The sequence below is a fragment of the Strongylocentrotus purpuratus genome, unplaced genomic scaffold, assembly GCF_000002235.5.
Source record: "Strongylocentrotus purpuratus isolate Spur 01 unplaced genomic scaffold, Spur_5.0 spur5_scaffold_7, whole genome shotgun sequence".
NCBI classification, from domain to species: domain Eukaryota; kingdom Metazoa; phylum Echinodermata; class Echinoidea; order Camarodonta; family Strongylocentrotidae; genus Strongylocentrotus; species Strongylocentrotus purpuratus.
Genome location: NW_022145613.1, coordinates 33,168,344 through 33,184,537, shown reverse-complemented (window position 1 = coordinate 33,184,537; position 16,194 = coordinate 33,168,344).

The following is a 16,194-nucleotide window of genomic DNA, read 5'->3' as shown; positions in this document are numbered from 1 at the left end:
TAGAAAGTTTTCTTTGGTTTTGTTAGAAAATAATTTGATCGATTTCAACTAAAGCACAAAATAAGTTATCTTCAGATCCTTACTGAAATACCTGGGATTATTATAAAGAATAGATATATTGGGACACTTTTATTACGTTGCAACCAATATGCACTATCTAAACTAAGGAAATTACTTTTGAAATTGTAAATTCAATATTTGGTTGATATACAGTTATGCATTCTAAAGAAGACACAATCTGAATTTCCATTCGCCGAATTCCTCTCAAATATTATTATTCCTCTATGTGGCCAAATATGGCATCCAGAGATTTCCATGGCTTATTTCGGATATAGATTCATATTAATCCTACAAATTTTATGTAAAGAGACATTCAAAGATAATGAAATATAATCGGATATTATCTAGATCACATTCCATTCTCTCCAGCTGTTTCTCCTGTTATGTTACTCTCTATTAAGAAATACACTGGTGTTATTATGTATTTATAAATATTGTTTGTATGGGGGCACTGACGACGATGAAGCCCATCACCCACCCCCCCCCCCAAAAAAAATAACAACGACAACAGCAACAACAAAGCAAAAATAAAATATTATAATATATTAATATACGAACAGCTTGAGATCCCTTATTTCAGCATTTTGTTCTTTGAACAATAATGATAAAACAAGAGACAAAATCCATAGCCCCATGGAAATAATATACCATTTCAAAAATATTTGAGATCCGCCACCTTTAATACAATTCTTCCAAGGTTTAGCTTAAGTACAGTCATGGGCTTGAGGAATTTTGTTTAAAGATGAAAGAATTTAATAATTGTCCCCCCCCCCACCTAATAAAGGTATTGGCCCTCATTTCATATGTAATGATATAATGTTATACTCTACGTGACATTTAAAAGAAAGACCAATAAATATCTTATCTTATCTTATTTACACACCCTCCCAATTTCAAAGAAATTCCATGGGTAGAAGCTTTTTGGCAAGAAAATAAATCGCCCTCGGCTTGGCGGAGAAGTTTCCATCATAACTAGTCTTGATCCCCTTAATTTAATTCCCTCAAAGTTTGGTTTGAATTAGCCATTTAATTAAGCAAAAACAACTGTGCCCCCCTCTTTTATTTTTGTTACAAATTCGACTAGGAGCGAGGCTGACACGATTGCTTAATTGAAATAAATTAAAAGAAATCTATTCACTTCTCATTTCAAAACTACTGGTCTATTTGCTCTAAAATTTGAAAAAGGCAGTTATCATGCATAAGAGCTTCTACCCATGGCTAAAGCCTCTAACCCTCCAGTGGGATAATGGGGCTGAAATGGATTGACAAGTGCGACAAAATATAGAAGATTCTTACCAACTGCCGCCCCCCCCCCCCTTGCGTTACACAATCAGGGGTGAAAGGGGCGACCCATGGAACTAGCTGAAGTATGGCCAGATTCTCTTTGAAATGCATGCCATTTTTCTCCAGCTGTTACCAATCTGTGATGGTATCCAAATAATACATAGGTGCGAGTGCGTTTATGGTCGATGCAGCGCATGAGGGTATTCTCTACGGTGCAATACAATTCACGAGGCGTAGCCGAGTGTATTTTGTGCCATTGTGAATACCCGAATAACACTGCATCCCCATAACGTCACGAACGAAATACACTTTTGTAAATTTATATATCTTTGTTATGGGGCAAAGACAACGATAAAGCCTCACTCCTTCCTCCCCCCACCCCCATGAAAAAGAAAAACAAGAACGAAACCAACACACAAAAAACCTCAACAATAAAAAGCAAAGATAAAATGTAAACAACTTGAAATCCCTTATTTCAGTTTTTTTGTTCTTTGAACAACAATGATACAAACATGAGACCAGTCACCTCAGACAAAAATCCATAGCCCCATCGAAGTAAGATGCCAAGATGCCAATTTTTTATTCTTCCTGCGTTACCCAATCAGGGGCAAAAGGGGTCGCTACCCAGGGAAGTACCATTCATGCACCAGGTACTCCATTGTTTTAAAAAATACACTCCCTTCCTACAAACATGACTGCTTTAATTTTGGGGGGAATTTTAGCCATGTGTTTAAAGAAAAGATGAATACAAATTGTAAATTATTCATTCCAAAGCCCCCCCCCCCCCCTCCCCCTCCCCCTTCTACACCCACAAGGGATAATTGGGTGACCATTGGACCATTGGAAAACCGTAATTATTTACTCCAAAAAATACCAACAAATATGTCAACTGTAACACTTCTGGATATAAAGAAGAAGTTTTCATATTTCATTTTATTTCCTTTGATAACATGTACTTTGTTATCTACTCGGCACTTGGCAACCCCCCCCCCCCCTCCCCTCCTCCTCGCCCTCTCGGGGCGGAAAAGTTTCCATCATAATTAGTTTGGATCCCCTTGCCTTAAAGCTTGGTTTAATGTTAAATGGTCTTCAGACAAACTTCAAGGGTAATTTGTTTTAATGTGAATGAATCTAACTACCCCCCTTCCCCGTTTTACCCCTCGTGGTCACATGGGGCTACCCAATGAACTCATTCAGCTATATTTTTTTTTACCTGAAAACGTATAGCACAATATTTGGCCCTAACACATCTTGATCCAGGCCTCTAGGGGATAATTTCTTTATCATTGTTTAAATCGTAATCAGCTATTTTTTTTCTATCGCCACCTCTTATGGCCCCCCCCCCCCCCTCCCTCCCGGGGGTTTGGGGGAATAATCTGCATTAAAACAAATTAGGTCCCTTTCCTACATAGATTATCCCCTCTAAGGTTGGTAAAATTGCAGATACGTGTTTGACTAAAAGAAAAAGAGAGTGTAAATGAATTAACTGAGAATTATTAATTTGAAAGTGTGAAAAACAACTGCCATATAATTAGAGAAGAAGTTGGGAGTGTAAAAGTATTTTATTATTATTGTATACAAAATATTACTTTTGACATGACTTTGAAGTAACAAAAAAAAAACTTAAATCAGTTATAATGCAATATCTTAACGGAATATTACTACTTATCTCCTTAAAAGTTAGAACAAATATATTCAAATTATATATTTTGATTGAGGCCAATGTAGAGTCTGCAAATATGAATGAATAAAATTCATCTCTGCATTCACGACTCTATTTCATTTAAGCAGATAAGAATAACATCATAAATGTAGATAGTCTTGAAAAAGTTGAAGAGAAAATAATCTTTCTTACACACAAATTTCTGTTGTAAAAGAGTATAGAGTTGAATCCAAATTATTGATAACAAATTTCACAATAAATAGATAAAACTACATTTGTTACAATATGCACGGAAAGGACAAGACAAGAAGAAAAGGTAAAACGAACAACACCATGCCTATATATAAAGTAAATACAAAGATGTATATTTACTGTTTGTGATCATATTTATTGCTTGTAGTACAAAATATAATTATCAAGGAGAAATTATTAAAATGTAATATTGTTTAAGATAAGGTATTAGGAGGGCCAACATACAAAATCACGCAAAAGATGACAGCCACATGGTATACCTTGTCATTCAGTTTCAAGACACGTTTATAACTTTAGATTAATCCTTTATGCTAACATTGTCTGGCAATGTTAATGCATCTAAAAATCCCTGTGGAGGGAAAAGTATGGTGGAAAAATTATTAGACTTTTCTGTTATTTCTGTGAATAATCTTGACTTCTTATTGGAATAATTGGAGAGCACTTAAATTGTAGGCAATAAGAAAGAGAAGCAGAGTGAGGTATTGATAAAAGGAAGAAAAAGACAAATGTTATGTTAGCCCATATTGAAGTAATTTTTTTTTGCTGATCACATTATATAAATACACACACATTTAGATTAAAACTGTTCTATTCAAATCCTATTTGTGTTTGTTGATATTGGATTTCAGTATTGGTTTTGTCAATGGAACTTGCTGCCATTAAGTCAAAGGTCAAATATATGGAATGTCAAATAATAAAAGCTGTACTGTTACCTTTAGTCAAATAAATACAAAAGTTAGTGGAAACGGTGGATCAGCCAGTTCAAAAGCTACCATTATCATGTCATCATGGAGAATGAGTTGTTCAAAATATGAATGAAAAAGTAATGATAACTTTGTTCTCGCATTGATAATACCCCACTCTTCTCAATTCAACTTAAAATATAGATAAAGCACTGGGGCCATTATTTACCAAGCTTTACCAACAGGGTACCAACGGAAATGTTCACAAATCAGCATCTTATTCATGTTATCATCATTATCATTAGGGCCTATCATCATTATTAATTTTGATAATTGCAATTCAAGTATGATTATCAATTCATCTTGTATTAAAATATCATTAATTTATAATTATTATTATTATGATGATGATGATGATGAATATTATCACCATCATCATAATCATTATTATTACTATTCTTATTCTTATCATGATTATTATTATTATAATTATCATGATTATTATTATTATCATCATCATCATCATCATCATCATCCTCATCCTCATAATTATCATCGTCGGTATCAGGACAATTACCCCCTGGACAACCACCCCAGAGGACATTTACCCCACCCCTAAAATTAACACACTAGGACAATTCCCCCCCTTCCCCTAAGGTCAAGCAAGGATAATTACCCCCCCCCCCCACCATTTCATTAAAGGGGAAGTCTACCCTGATAATAAGTTGGTTTTCCTTAGGGGGTAATTTTCAGGTGGGTAATTGCCCTGGGGGTGATTGCCCAAGGGGTTATTGTCTTAAAAGTAGAACCATTATTTTCATGTTAATTAATACCGATTCCATTGAAATTGGTTTCGAAAGTAGATAATTCATTTATCCTCATATGAACCCAAATTCATGGTGGTGCAAGGGTTTCTTACAATATTAATTACAAAATGATATTTTCCCCAAATGGCCCGCTATTTTTGATGCCCCCCTCCGGTTTAGGGGTGACCGCTATAAATTTCCTAAGGTACAGCTCTGAGATCTTTTGAATTAACAAGTACCGAACCCCTCTTTTTTTTTAACTTTAGCCCTCCGCTTATTAAGAAGTCAGCCAGCGCACTTGATTTGTAAGCGTTTTTTTTTTTTTTTTTTTTTTTTTGGGGGGGGGCACTTAAGGCAGCAAAAATTTGAAGAGGCACATACTGCCAGTAGCTAATCTGCTGTACATAAAATAACATAATAACCACTGGGGGGGGGGGGGGGATTCTATCCAAGTGTAACCCTAACCCTAACCCTAACCCTAGCCCTAACCCTAACCCTAGCCCTAACCCTAATCCCTTGCAATAGTTCTATGAAACAGACCCTATATTCATATTCTATTTCTTATTCGGTTAATTTTGTTCATACCGTTGCCTTAAATTATTCAAAATTATAGAGTTAATATAATTCTTTATTGTTATTCTTTTGGGGATTCTATCCAAGTGTAACCCTAACCCTAACCCTAACCCTAGCCCTAACCCTAGCCCTAACCCTAATCCCTTGCAATAGTTCTATGAAACAGACCCTATATTCATATTTTATTTCTTATTCGGTTAATTTTGTTCATACCGTTGCCTTAAATTATTCAAAATTATAGAGTTAATATAATTCTTTATTAAAATGTATTTTTATTTAATCTTTTATACAGTCCTTGCTACCTATACACATATTACATATTAAAATATTCATATGGGTCTGTATATGCAGACTACTCATTCTCAACACAAGAGGGCGCTATATTTACAGGTTGTTAAGGAAATTTCATTGTGTTTTTACACAAAATTTCTTATTTCTGACAACATTTCTCTATTATGGCCACTTAGGAGTCTACTTTATTATCATAGATTATAAATATGGACATCTTTTGTCAATTATTAATGATTTTATAGATCATTGAAAAATACAAAAATCGGATCACTATTACAAATTTGGCGGTATATGGAGAAATTTGTCCTCTCGGCCAGATTAGAGATATCACTTTTAAAAATTATTTAAAAAAAAATTGTTTATTAAAATGAAAGGAAACATGTTTATTTTGCTGTCTGAATATTTTCCCCACATGTTGATGGTAATTAGAAGTTAATATCATGAAAATTAAAAGAAAAAAGTCCAAATAGGCAAACTAGGAGCAAAATGAAAAATCAAAGTTATCACAAGTACTAACATGATGTAGTACAACTACAACTTTTCCAGAAAAAAAGGGGAGAGACTAAATTTTTGGTTATATTATTCTTATATGGCCTGTTAAAGCTTATCAAGCCCTTTCATTTGATATAAAAATTGTTTTAATTCCCTGAAAATTAAGAAAGATATGACATTTTTCAGGTGTGACTATTGGCACTTGATACATGGTTTTGGATAACTATGACATGTTAGAGGAAGAGAGGGGGGGGGGGGTACAGAGAGGAGGGCGGTAGGAGGCGGGGGCTAATCAAGGTAAGGTATTATATGAATATCAGAGATTAGGTGGACGGCTTGATCGACGTCTATAACAACATCGATTAGAAGGCGCGAACAAAGAGGTAACTTTCTCCCATCCCCGCATTATCGTCTGCATGTACCTGACTATTATCCTCCTGCAAAATCGATAACTTAATATTCATGACGTGAGCCAGCTATTTCAGTTGACGGAGCTGAAACTTGATGGACGAAGTGATCAATACATGTATCGACGACAGGTGTCTAAGTGGTTAATTGGGGTTGAGGTAAAGGAGAGAGGGGTTAATGGGAGATGAAAGGGGGAAGAGAGAGGGAGTTGTGGTTGAGAGGGGGGAGAGAGAGAGAGAGAGAGAGAGAGAGAGAGAGACATGTTTTGATTAGGCATTTGATACATTATTTTTCCCCTTAGTTTTGGCTTCGTAAACCAAATTCTGTAATGGGTCAATTGACAAATCATTAGATGTAACCAAATTTAGTGAACTCCTTTCTGTTCTTTGCCTGCAATGATTTATTTCGGACGAATTTTATATGACAATGACACTTTCTTCATTATATTTTCTTACAGCTTTGGAATAATCGATCGCTCGATCTAATTTAGAAAAAATGGTTATCAAAAATCACTAACAACGGACTGTCCACTCGCAAGCTCTTTTCAAATTTTTATTTTGTTATTGATTCAACTTTATTAGAGTTTCATCTACAATTAAATTAGCTGGAGATTCACCTAAGAAGATAATTAGTAATTATTGGACACAATCACGTAGATTATCAATCCTGACATAATGATTGGATCATCATTCTGAACTTTTGGGGTCATAGTAAATGCCTTTTTGTGCGTTATCACGTCATAGGGGGGATATTTTAATTGGATAATTGGTCATGAAGGTTACGACAAGCAGTGGTTAGTCTTATGAACAAAAGGCTAAGAAATTAATATTGATTATTAAAATCTCCACACTTTCTTCACTGTTATATTGCATCGTTCATCGCTAGATGTTTAATTAAGATTCCGATAGTTTTCCAATTTATAAAGGCCTATTGTGTGTGTTATCACGTCATATGGGATAGGTTTAACCGGTCACAAAAACTCTTAAAGGTTAATGACCAAGCAGCGAATTATCCAATAAACAAAAGGCTAAGAAATGAATATTGTATATTACAATCTCCACACTTTTTTTCACTATTTTATTGAATCGTTCATCACACGTTGTTTAATTAAGATTCTGTAGGTTTTCCAGTGAATAAAGGCCCTCTTCAGCGATACAGGACCTTATCAGGTTCCATTAAGATTTGTATTACTAATGAATAGTGAAATTTCTTATTACTATAATATTCTGTCATCATATTATGTTACCCGGATTTATTTTGTGTTTCCCTTTGTCTTTGAACAATAAAGACATTATAAAACAAACACTCTCTTCCTTTTTTTTCTTCAATTTCTGAGCCCTCCTCATGCTATTTATTATAATCTTCACACAAACAAACAAATCGAATATAATTATGTCCATGTTTAACGAAATTCAAAATAACTTTTCTATACAAACAACAATTGTAGCAACTGCCATTTTACAGCAAAATGTCTTTCCATTCGGGATAGAGAAACAATAAATTGATCACCTTTATAATATTGTAAAACCTTCTTTTTCAACATATAAAAATTGGACCTTTAGTGACCTTTAGTGATCCTTTGCTCTTTAGTGATGATCATCATCTGCTTTATATCCTTGTGATCGAGCCTTCTAATTTGGTCGATGTGGATATTTTTTTTTTTTTGGGGGGGGGGGGAGGAAAGATCTGATCCCTTTCCAAAATCAGTTGGGCATACATACCTTGAAAACACAAGAACAAATTGGACCCCACTTTTCACAATTTTGACCCTAAAATTCACCTGAAAATGTGAGACTCACTGTCATGCTTGTTAGATATTTGTGGGTGTAAATCATCACCTTAAAATGTACTAACTCTTTCATCTCTTATTTCCAGAAACGTTCCACTTTCTCCTTCACAATACTGGATCCACCCTAGAGAATTGGTTGTATCTTCTCTCACAGTGATTTTGATGGTTGTCTAATATTTAACTTATCGAAGTGATTCAGTTAATTCTCCTTAATCCCCCTTAGCAAGTAATGTTCCCCCTTCCCATCTATGACAAAAAATGATGTAATTCAAGTACACACAAAATACCACTATCACATTCGAAAATATGAGCAGTGAACATGGCCGGCTGCACGCAATGTAATGTTTGTTGTCTGTCTCTGTGTGCTGAAACTAATGCCAACTCATTATTGATGAAGCAATTTATCTTGTCTGGGTTTACAATGGCGGACGGGGGCTCGGGGATGACAAGGATGTTTTTTTACCCCTTAATTCCCGAGTGATATGTCTTTATGAAAAAATAATAGCCATCTTTAGCGTTTCGGTGTGGTTGAGTGCATCTCCTAGGAAAACTAAGTGTTTTCAGCCAGTGCAACAAATATTTTAAGGACGGTTGAGAAAAAAAAAATGAGCTAATACACCCTCCATCAAAGCTTAGAATCTTACATGCAGGTGTTTCCTTATTATGAAAATCTTTTGATTTGATTTGGTTTGAAGTTATTTTCCTATTTAAAAATGAAAAATAATACGACAGCCCGTCTCAACTGTGCCATTATAGCACTACAGTGTTCTGCCGAAGATGATTATGTTTATTTATGTGTGCGTGTGTGGGTGTGGTGTGGAATAGGCAATTTTTTGTAATTTTTTTTTTTTTTTTTTTTTTTGGGGGGGGGGGGGGTCAAAATTTTCCAAGTGGAATACTAAAACCGCTCTTGCACGGGCGGTCTAATCAGGCTAATTATAGTATACAACACACCAGGATCTATCATCCATAAATAATAACTTACATGGGATTGGTCTATAAAGGCGGTCATGTGAGAGATCTCCCTTTAGAAAGTACATTAACATTATCAAAAGAGTAATACAAGAGGGAAAATAAGAACAAACTGGAAGGGGAACATGTAGACATGGAGTGGAATGACACTGCAAGAGCGTACTAGGATGACAGAGAACACGTGTGAACAAATGTTGCAATCGACTTCCGAGTCGGGAGAAGATACCTTGATAGATAGATATATAGAATGATAATTTATTATAACGTATCCTCATCTCAGCATGAACCCCTCATCCTTTACACAGGCACATCTAAGATGTTGTTAAAGATGGAGGGGCACAATGCCGAGAGGAAAAAAATAGATGATGCTTTTTGTGTATTGTTTACTTAAAGTTTTGCCAGGTGAGTGGGTTTCATAGGGAGTGGACGCACGGGGCGATCGTGCCCCTCCTATTCCGCAATTGGTTGCATAAATCCATCATCCTCTCATATAGGGTTAATCTGTTGTTAAGGCAGTCAAGTGAAATAACGGAGCAGAGAGGTATCGCACTCGTCATCAAACAATTTGTTGATGTTAGAATGCCACCCTTTTTCAGAGACGACAGACAAGCTCCTGAAAGCTCAGTCACACCACAACACCGACTTCAAACCGACTCCAAACCGACTTCAAACCGTCTTCATAGCAACCGATTTTTATTCTAGCCATTTTGTGGGCCTAGTGTATAGGTCTCGTCGGTGTGATTTGGGTATGACCGATAAAATGTAGGTCATTTGAGCTCGTGCTATTCGTTGTCCAATCGGCGGCCAATCGGTTGTCGGTCCTATAAGTATTTACAGGGCTATTACTGGTGGCTAGAGAACATGCAGCATTTCAGTCAATTCCAAAATCGACCAGAAGACGATTCCATACCGATCAATTCTTGGCCATTCGAGCTAATATAATTTTCTTTTGTTCTTTCTGACATGTCATCTGTCTCGCATCGATCCCATTGGTGTGCCTGGGTCCTATGGTATAAGACATTGAGGAAACCTTTTGAAATGGAGCCATGACAACATATAGTGCGAGACTGTAATGTCATGATTAATTATGCCATCAATACTCAGGCTCTGCGTTTGAAGGACAAATATTCCGTTATCCGTCGGCATTTAACCAACTAAATTAAATGTGACATGACGGGGGTAGTGACATTGTGTGCCATGTTTGCACATTCTAGATTTTTTTTGTAAACGTCAACGTAGATACCGAAGAAGAAAAAAAATCGGAAACATAGAGGTGCACCCTTGATATTGACTTCGTATTTTTCTCATTTCGAGGGGTCAGTGACACAAAGAAGTAACTCCATTTTGGCCATTTTGAGAAAAAAAATTGGTGTATGTGTCACTGAGCACTTCGGCCTTAAGGAGTTAAGTATATCTTTCACTAGCCATTGACTTCAATGGGGTATTGGTTGGAGTTCAGTACTTGGGTTTCCTGGAAAGCCCACATTTTTCTGAACATTTTGATATCAAATACAAATTTTGGCAAAATATGGAGTTACGTCTTTGTGTCACTGAACCCTCGAATTGAAATTAAATGAACAATACATCGAATTATTTGATACACATCTGGCCAGGCTGAAGGACTAACACAGAAAAAGTAGGGTTGGGCCTATGTACAGTGATAGAACCCTTGAGAATCGACAAAACCAAAGATGCCATCATTTGTGAACCCTGATGTTCTTTGGATAAAAATTGAAGAAACCAAAGGAAAGTCAAATTTCACGTCGTCAAAGGTTTGGTCGTCTTATGAGCGTTATAAAAACTGAGCTCCTGATCTTCGGATGAAACCGTTGAATGTAGGTGAACCGGGATGTTCTTTGGACAATGAATTAAGAATATTTCACAGGAAAGCCAGCATCGTCAAGGGGCGAATTTTATGTTCCGCAACGAAATGGGATTTGATGAGCCGAGAAGGAGTTTAGATCCTCATCCATTGAAGACTTGTCAAAGTCATCCGGCTCCCGATCCTCTGATGAAACCTTTGAAAATCAAGAGAACCAAAGACTCCGTCGATTGCGCTCCTGGATATTCCCTGGACAATGAATAAAAATACATCGCAGGAAACCAGATGCCACATCGTCAACAGGACCATTTCCCTGAGCATGGAAAAAATCCACCAGCTTCTAATGCTTGAAACCCTTGAAAATCTGTGTACCGGGATTATCTTTGAATAATAATAACAACAATAATATCGGATATTCTAATACCTTACATATCCAAAACGTGCTCAAGGCGTTCCAATATTATCCGGCTATGCGAGGCTACCGATTTTAGTACTCACAGTATGCCATTAGTCTTCAGTACGTATTTCAACTGTTCATATTTTCGTATGATTATGGGTGACCGAGAATGAACTATACGTAGACATGTCAGGCAAACCTCAACTATGATGAGGACCGTTGTGAGCCGATGAGCATTCATTATGTATTAGACACGCCATCTTATTCCATTAATTCCGTTAATCACATTAATTGCGTTAATTACGAAAGCAATTATTATATTGAAAAGGAACATTGGCCTAATTATGTCTATTCAACGTTTTATCCTGGATGTAAAATAGAGTCGCCATGCTTCTCACGATAATTTCACTCATCTAGTTTTCCGACTGTATTTATGAAAGTACTCCCTGTAGACTTCATAGTAGCAAATTATTTAATGAAGGGATATGAAATAATAGTAATAATAATAATATTGATAATGATAATAATAATATTTTGAATAATAACAATAATAATATATGGAGTAATAATAATAATAATGCTAAAAATGGTAATATTATAATGATAATAATAATAACAATAATAGTAATACTAGTAATAATAATAGTAATACACATAATGGTAATAGTGGGCTCTTGCGGTCCACAGATATCAGATATAGCAAAGTAATTCAAATAAAACATTTGATAAACATTCTGCGAATCAACGAAACTCCACTTGTATCGTTAAAAAAAAAATTCCAAAAAGAAAAGAAAAAAAGAATGATTGAGATGGAGATGGAGCAATATTAGTTCTCCATATCCGACCCATACATAATATGAAATTCCAAAGTGTATTAGCGCAAAAATAAAGTATGGATCCGTATATTACAATTATTAAAAAGCGCTATTGTAAGACTTGCAGAAAAAGAAGCGACCGCTCTAAATGTGAAAAAAAATGGACACATTTTTTATTTTTTATGCACGACTGCCTGAACAGAACAAACGAATCACACAATTATATAGCTCAGAAGTCAAGGGGAAATGGATTGACCGTCGTTTGGACAAAGAAAAGAGGAGAAATTGTAAATGATGGGGGATAATAATGGGATCGAGGCGAAGGAAGGAGCCATTTAGTTGTTGCTTAGCAACGTCTTTCCCATGACGCGACCTTTTATTTCTTTACAATAGGGAATTTATTGATTCTGGACCGAGCTGATAGATCGATGTAAAGACAGAGTATAGAATCAAGAGTGAATGAGAGATCTGTAAATATATTTTATGATTTTCTCTCCCTCACTGCACTCTCTCTTACTTTCCCTCGTATGCCTCTCTCTCTCTCTCTCTCTCCCTCTCCCTCTGTCCACATGTGTCTCCCTGTCTCTATCTTTTCATCCATCGACCAGGGATCCCCTATTAAAAAAAATGGTCCGCAACTTTAGTCCACCCCACCCCCATCGAAATTTATAATACTTGGCTCATAATGAATGATTATTATTCATGTGATCCGGGCGATTTTAGAAAGCCAATTAGGCCCCTTTATTACGTATAAGCTTACAATTTAAAACTTTAGTCAGAGGATTGAAATCGGATCGATATATATATATATATATATATATATATATATATATATATATATATATATATTTTTTTTTTTTTAAATATTTTTTTTTATAGCGTTTTAAAGTAATTATTTTGCATCGAGCCGTGAAGAATTATTTCCCGTTAGACTTTTTGATAAAAATGCTGCCCACGTAGTTTTATTTTTCGATTCCGAATGATCTATTTGGTAAAAAAAACCTATATCCTATATAAATTACGTTTCCATCGATGATTACAATTAAAAAAAAAGTATATATCATAATGCCCGTCCAATTTTAATGACTTTTCAGAGTTCAAGGTCATTTCATGTATGATAAGAAATTGCCCATTCTGTCAAAAAACCGAGGATTCAGTTTTTGGTCAGCGTCTTATCCACACTACATTGATTTTGCAAAACGAATCATATTAAAGCCATCTCTGGTTCAGATTATTTTTTTGTAAAGCGATGTTTATTTTGATATGTTGCATTAATAAGCAGGGTCAGTTTAAGCTAGACTAAAACCATTCATATTATGTGAAGCTTACGACAATGAACTTGAATTTATTATGGGTTTTCGGAATAAATACAAAAATTACGACGGTAGGGAAATTACTGTCCTTTGGCAAGACATTAATCTATATTTGCCACTCCATACCCAGGAGAGAAATGGGGACCTGGTAGGATGACGTAAGCATTTGTGTTAGTAATTTTCATATGGTAGGAATACTCCGCAGGAAGTGGAGATGGTGCACATTGTGCGTGCATGAATCCGATGACCTGGGTAATAATACTTGTAAAGCGCTTACAGACGGTTTTTCGTGCGCTATATAAATCTAGATTATCATTGAGTGTTCTATTTGGGGGGGGGGGGGGGGGGGGGTTCGTTTATTTTTCTGGACAAATTTCTATTTAACAAGTTTGAAGCCTCTTGGAAGATTATGAAATTAAAGCAACAATATAATTTCTATGCTAAATTCTTTTTGACAACCCGAGGGAAGAAATTACTCTATGCTAGCATGAAAAACATATCTATAAGCAAATTGCTTGTTTGTACAACATAATATTCATATTTTTGTCACCACAAAATGGCCAGAATGGTAGAGTTGTTCCTCGAACTGTTTCAGTTCCCAATCCCTCTTACTTTAAAGACATGTTCTAATTTGTTTCCAGATCATATACATACACGAAATTTCCTGCGAAATCTTTTCCAGCTTCATCGCATACGCATGTCGCATTCCAATGTAAGCAGATCACTGCTGCATTAATAACGTAGATGGCGCTTATCAAGTATCAAGATATGGTTGAAACCATACCAGCTGGGCTTACTTTTTATTCTCAATATTTTCATGTACTTGATTGGATAAAGTACACGGATAAATTGTCTATTCTCTGGTCTAATTCTTCATAGAACTTCGATCATTTCTCCTGATACATATCTAGATCAAATGAGCTATTCAATTCTAAAATTGAATAATTCATACAATGCGAGGCAATTACAATGATTCATCCATCCATCCAATTTTATTGAGGCACGTATGACCTAGAGTACATGACCTATACAAAGAGAAAAACCAATGATGAATTGATGATAATACAAAAAAATGATATATATATGCGATAATTGATCACACTGGTTTTTGTGGTGCCTAACTGTAACACAATCATCTCGCCCCCGATGACTGATTAACAATTTCCTGGTATTAAAAAAAAAGAAAAATGTTCTTCAAGGATAATTTAAACAAGTCAACTACAGACATACTAGATAAAAATGCACTATGCAAAAAAAAAAAAAAAGGAAGAAGAATTTAAAACATGAATACGTTGAAAATTAAAAGATTGGAATGAAGACCAAACTAATAAATATGTTTACAATGAATTGGCTTGCATTTGCATGGTCCATTTGGGCAGCACGGGGCTGGTTTGGAATTTTAATAAAATCTTTTCATTGCAGCTAGAAACATATTTGCTCCTAGCCACAAGTTAGAAACATATTAGTAATAGCCCAGTATATTTGTGTGTTTTTGTTATAATTATTACTATTGTATTATGGCATTCAAAAGCCTGGACAATGCTTCATATTTATCATCAAATGTAGGCAAACATACAATATAAAGTAACAACATGCTTGAATTAATTGCAAATGAAGAAAGAAAAGGTTAAGAATATACATCAATGAGAATACAGTAAAAAAGAATCCTTAATATATATATATAAAAGATGATATGTGAATAATAGTTATGTATACTAAATCAATTTTATGAATTAATGAAATAACCATAAACTATTAACAACAAAAAACAATTGTGAAGTAGATAATTATAAACATATTGCTTTTATTTCGTCATAATTGAACCATTGATTAACGCAAAGTTAAACAGACACAATCATTAACAGATTATATAATTTCCTTTGCAAAAACATTAGACAACTTCATTGTTTAAAATGATTGTTAAGTGCAGTTAACCCTTTCAATCCTAATGAGAAGTATCCATTAATAGAAAAAGCAATGAGTACTCTAAATGCAAACAGCTCTTCTAAAGATGGATGTTGGCAGAGGAACAGGAAAATATTATACATGTATAACGAATGCATGAAGAGCTTAATTCCAAAAGGAGCTAAATCCACTTTTGATGAAAATTGAGTTATTGATATCAGAACATTGTTCACTTAAGTACCCGTCTTTCAACAAAATTATTTTCCTAAATTTTGTGAGCAATTATGAAAAAATGCACCTTGTAATATCACTTTTCCATAAACGCCTGTCCAAAATCTGGTAAACAATTTTGTTTTCCTCCAAAGTTACACAAATGGATTTAGCTCCTTTTTGACACTACACCCCCATCCTAGACAATAGAGAATAGATAATTAACATATGATATTCATGACCAACGTATGTATACTTTTATTGATCTAAATATACAGATTATCTTGCTTGTTCCTTACCCATCTTTTTTCATGCTTGTATTTGCCTTCATACATTATGATTTCACCCTCTCATTCTTAAATCTCTATTCAAATATTTAGCCTACATGAATAGTACTGATTGTTAAATATCACTGGCAATCATAGCCAATCTTTCTCATATAGATTTCTTCATCTTGGC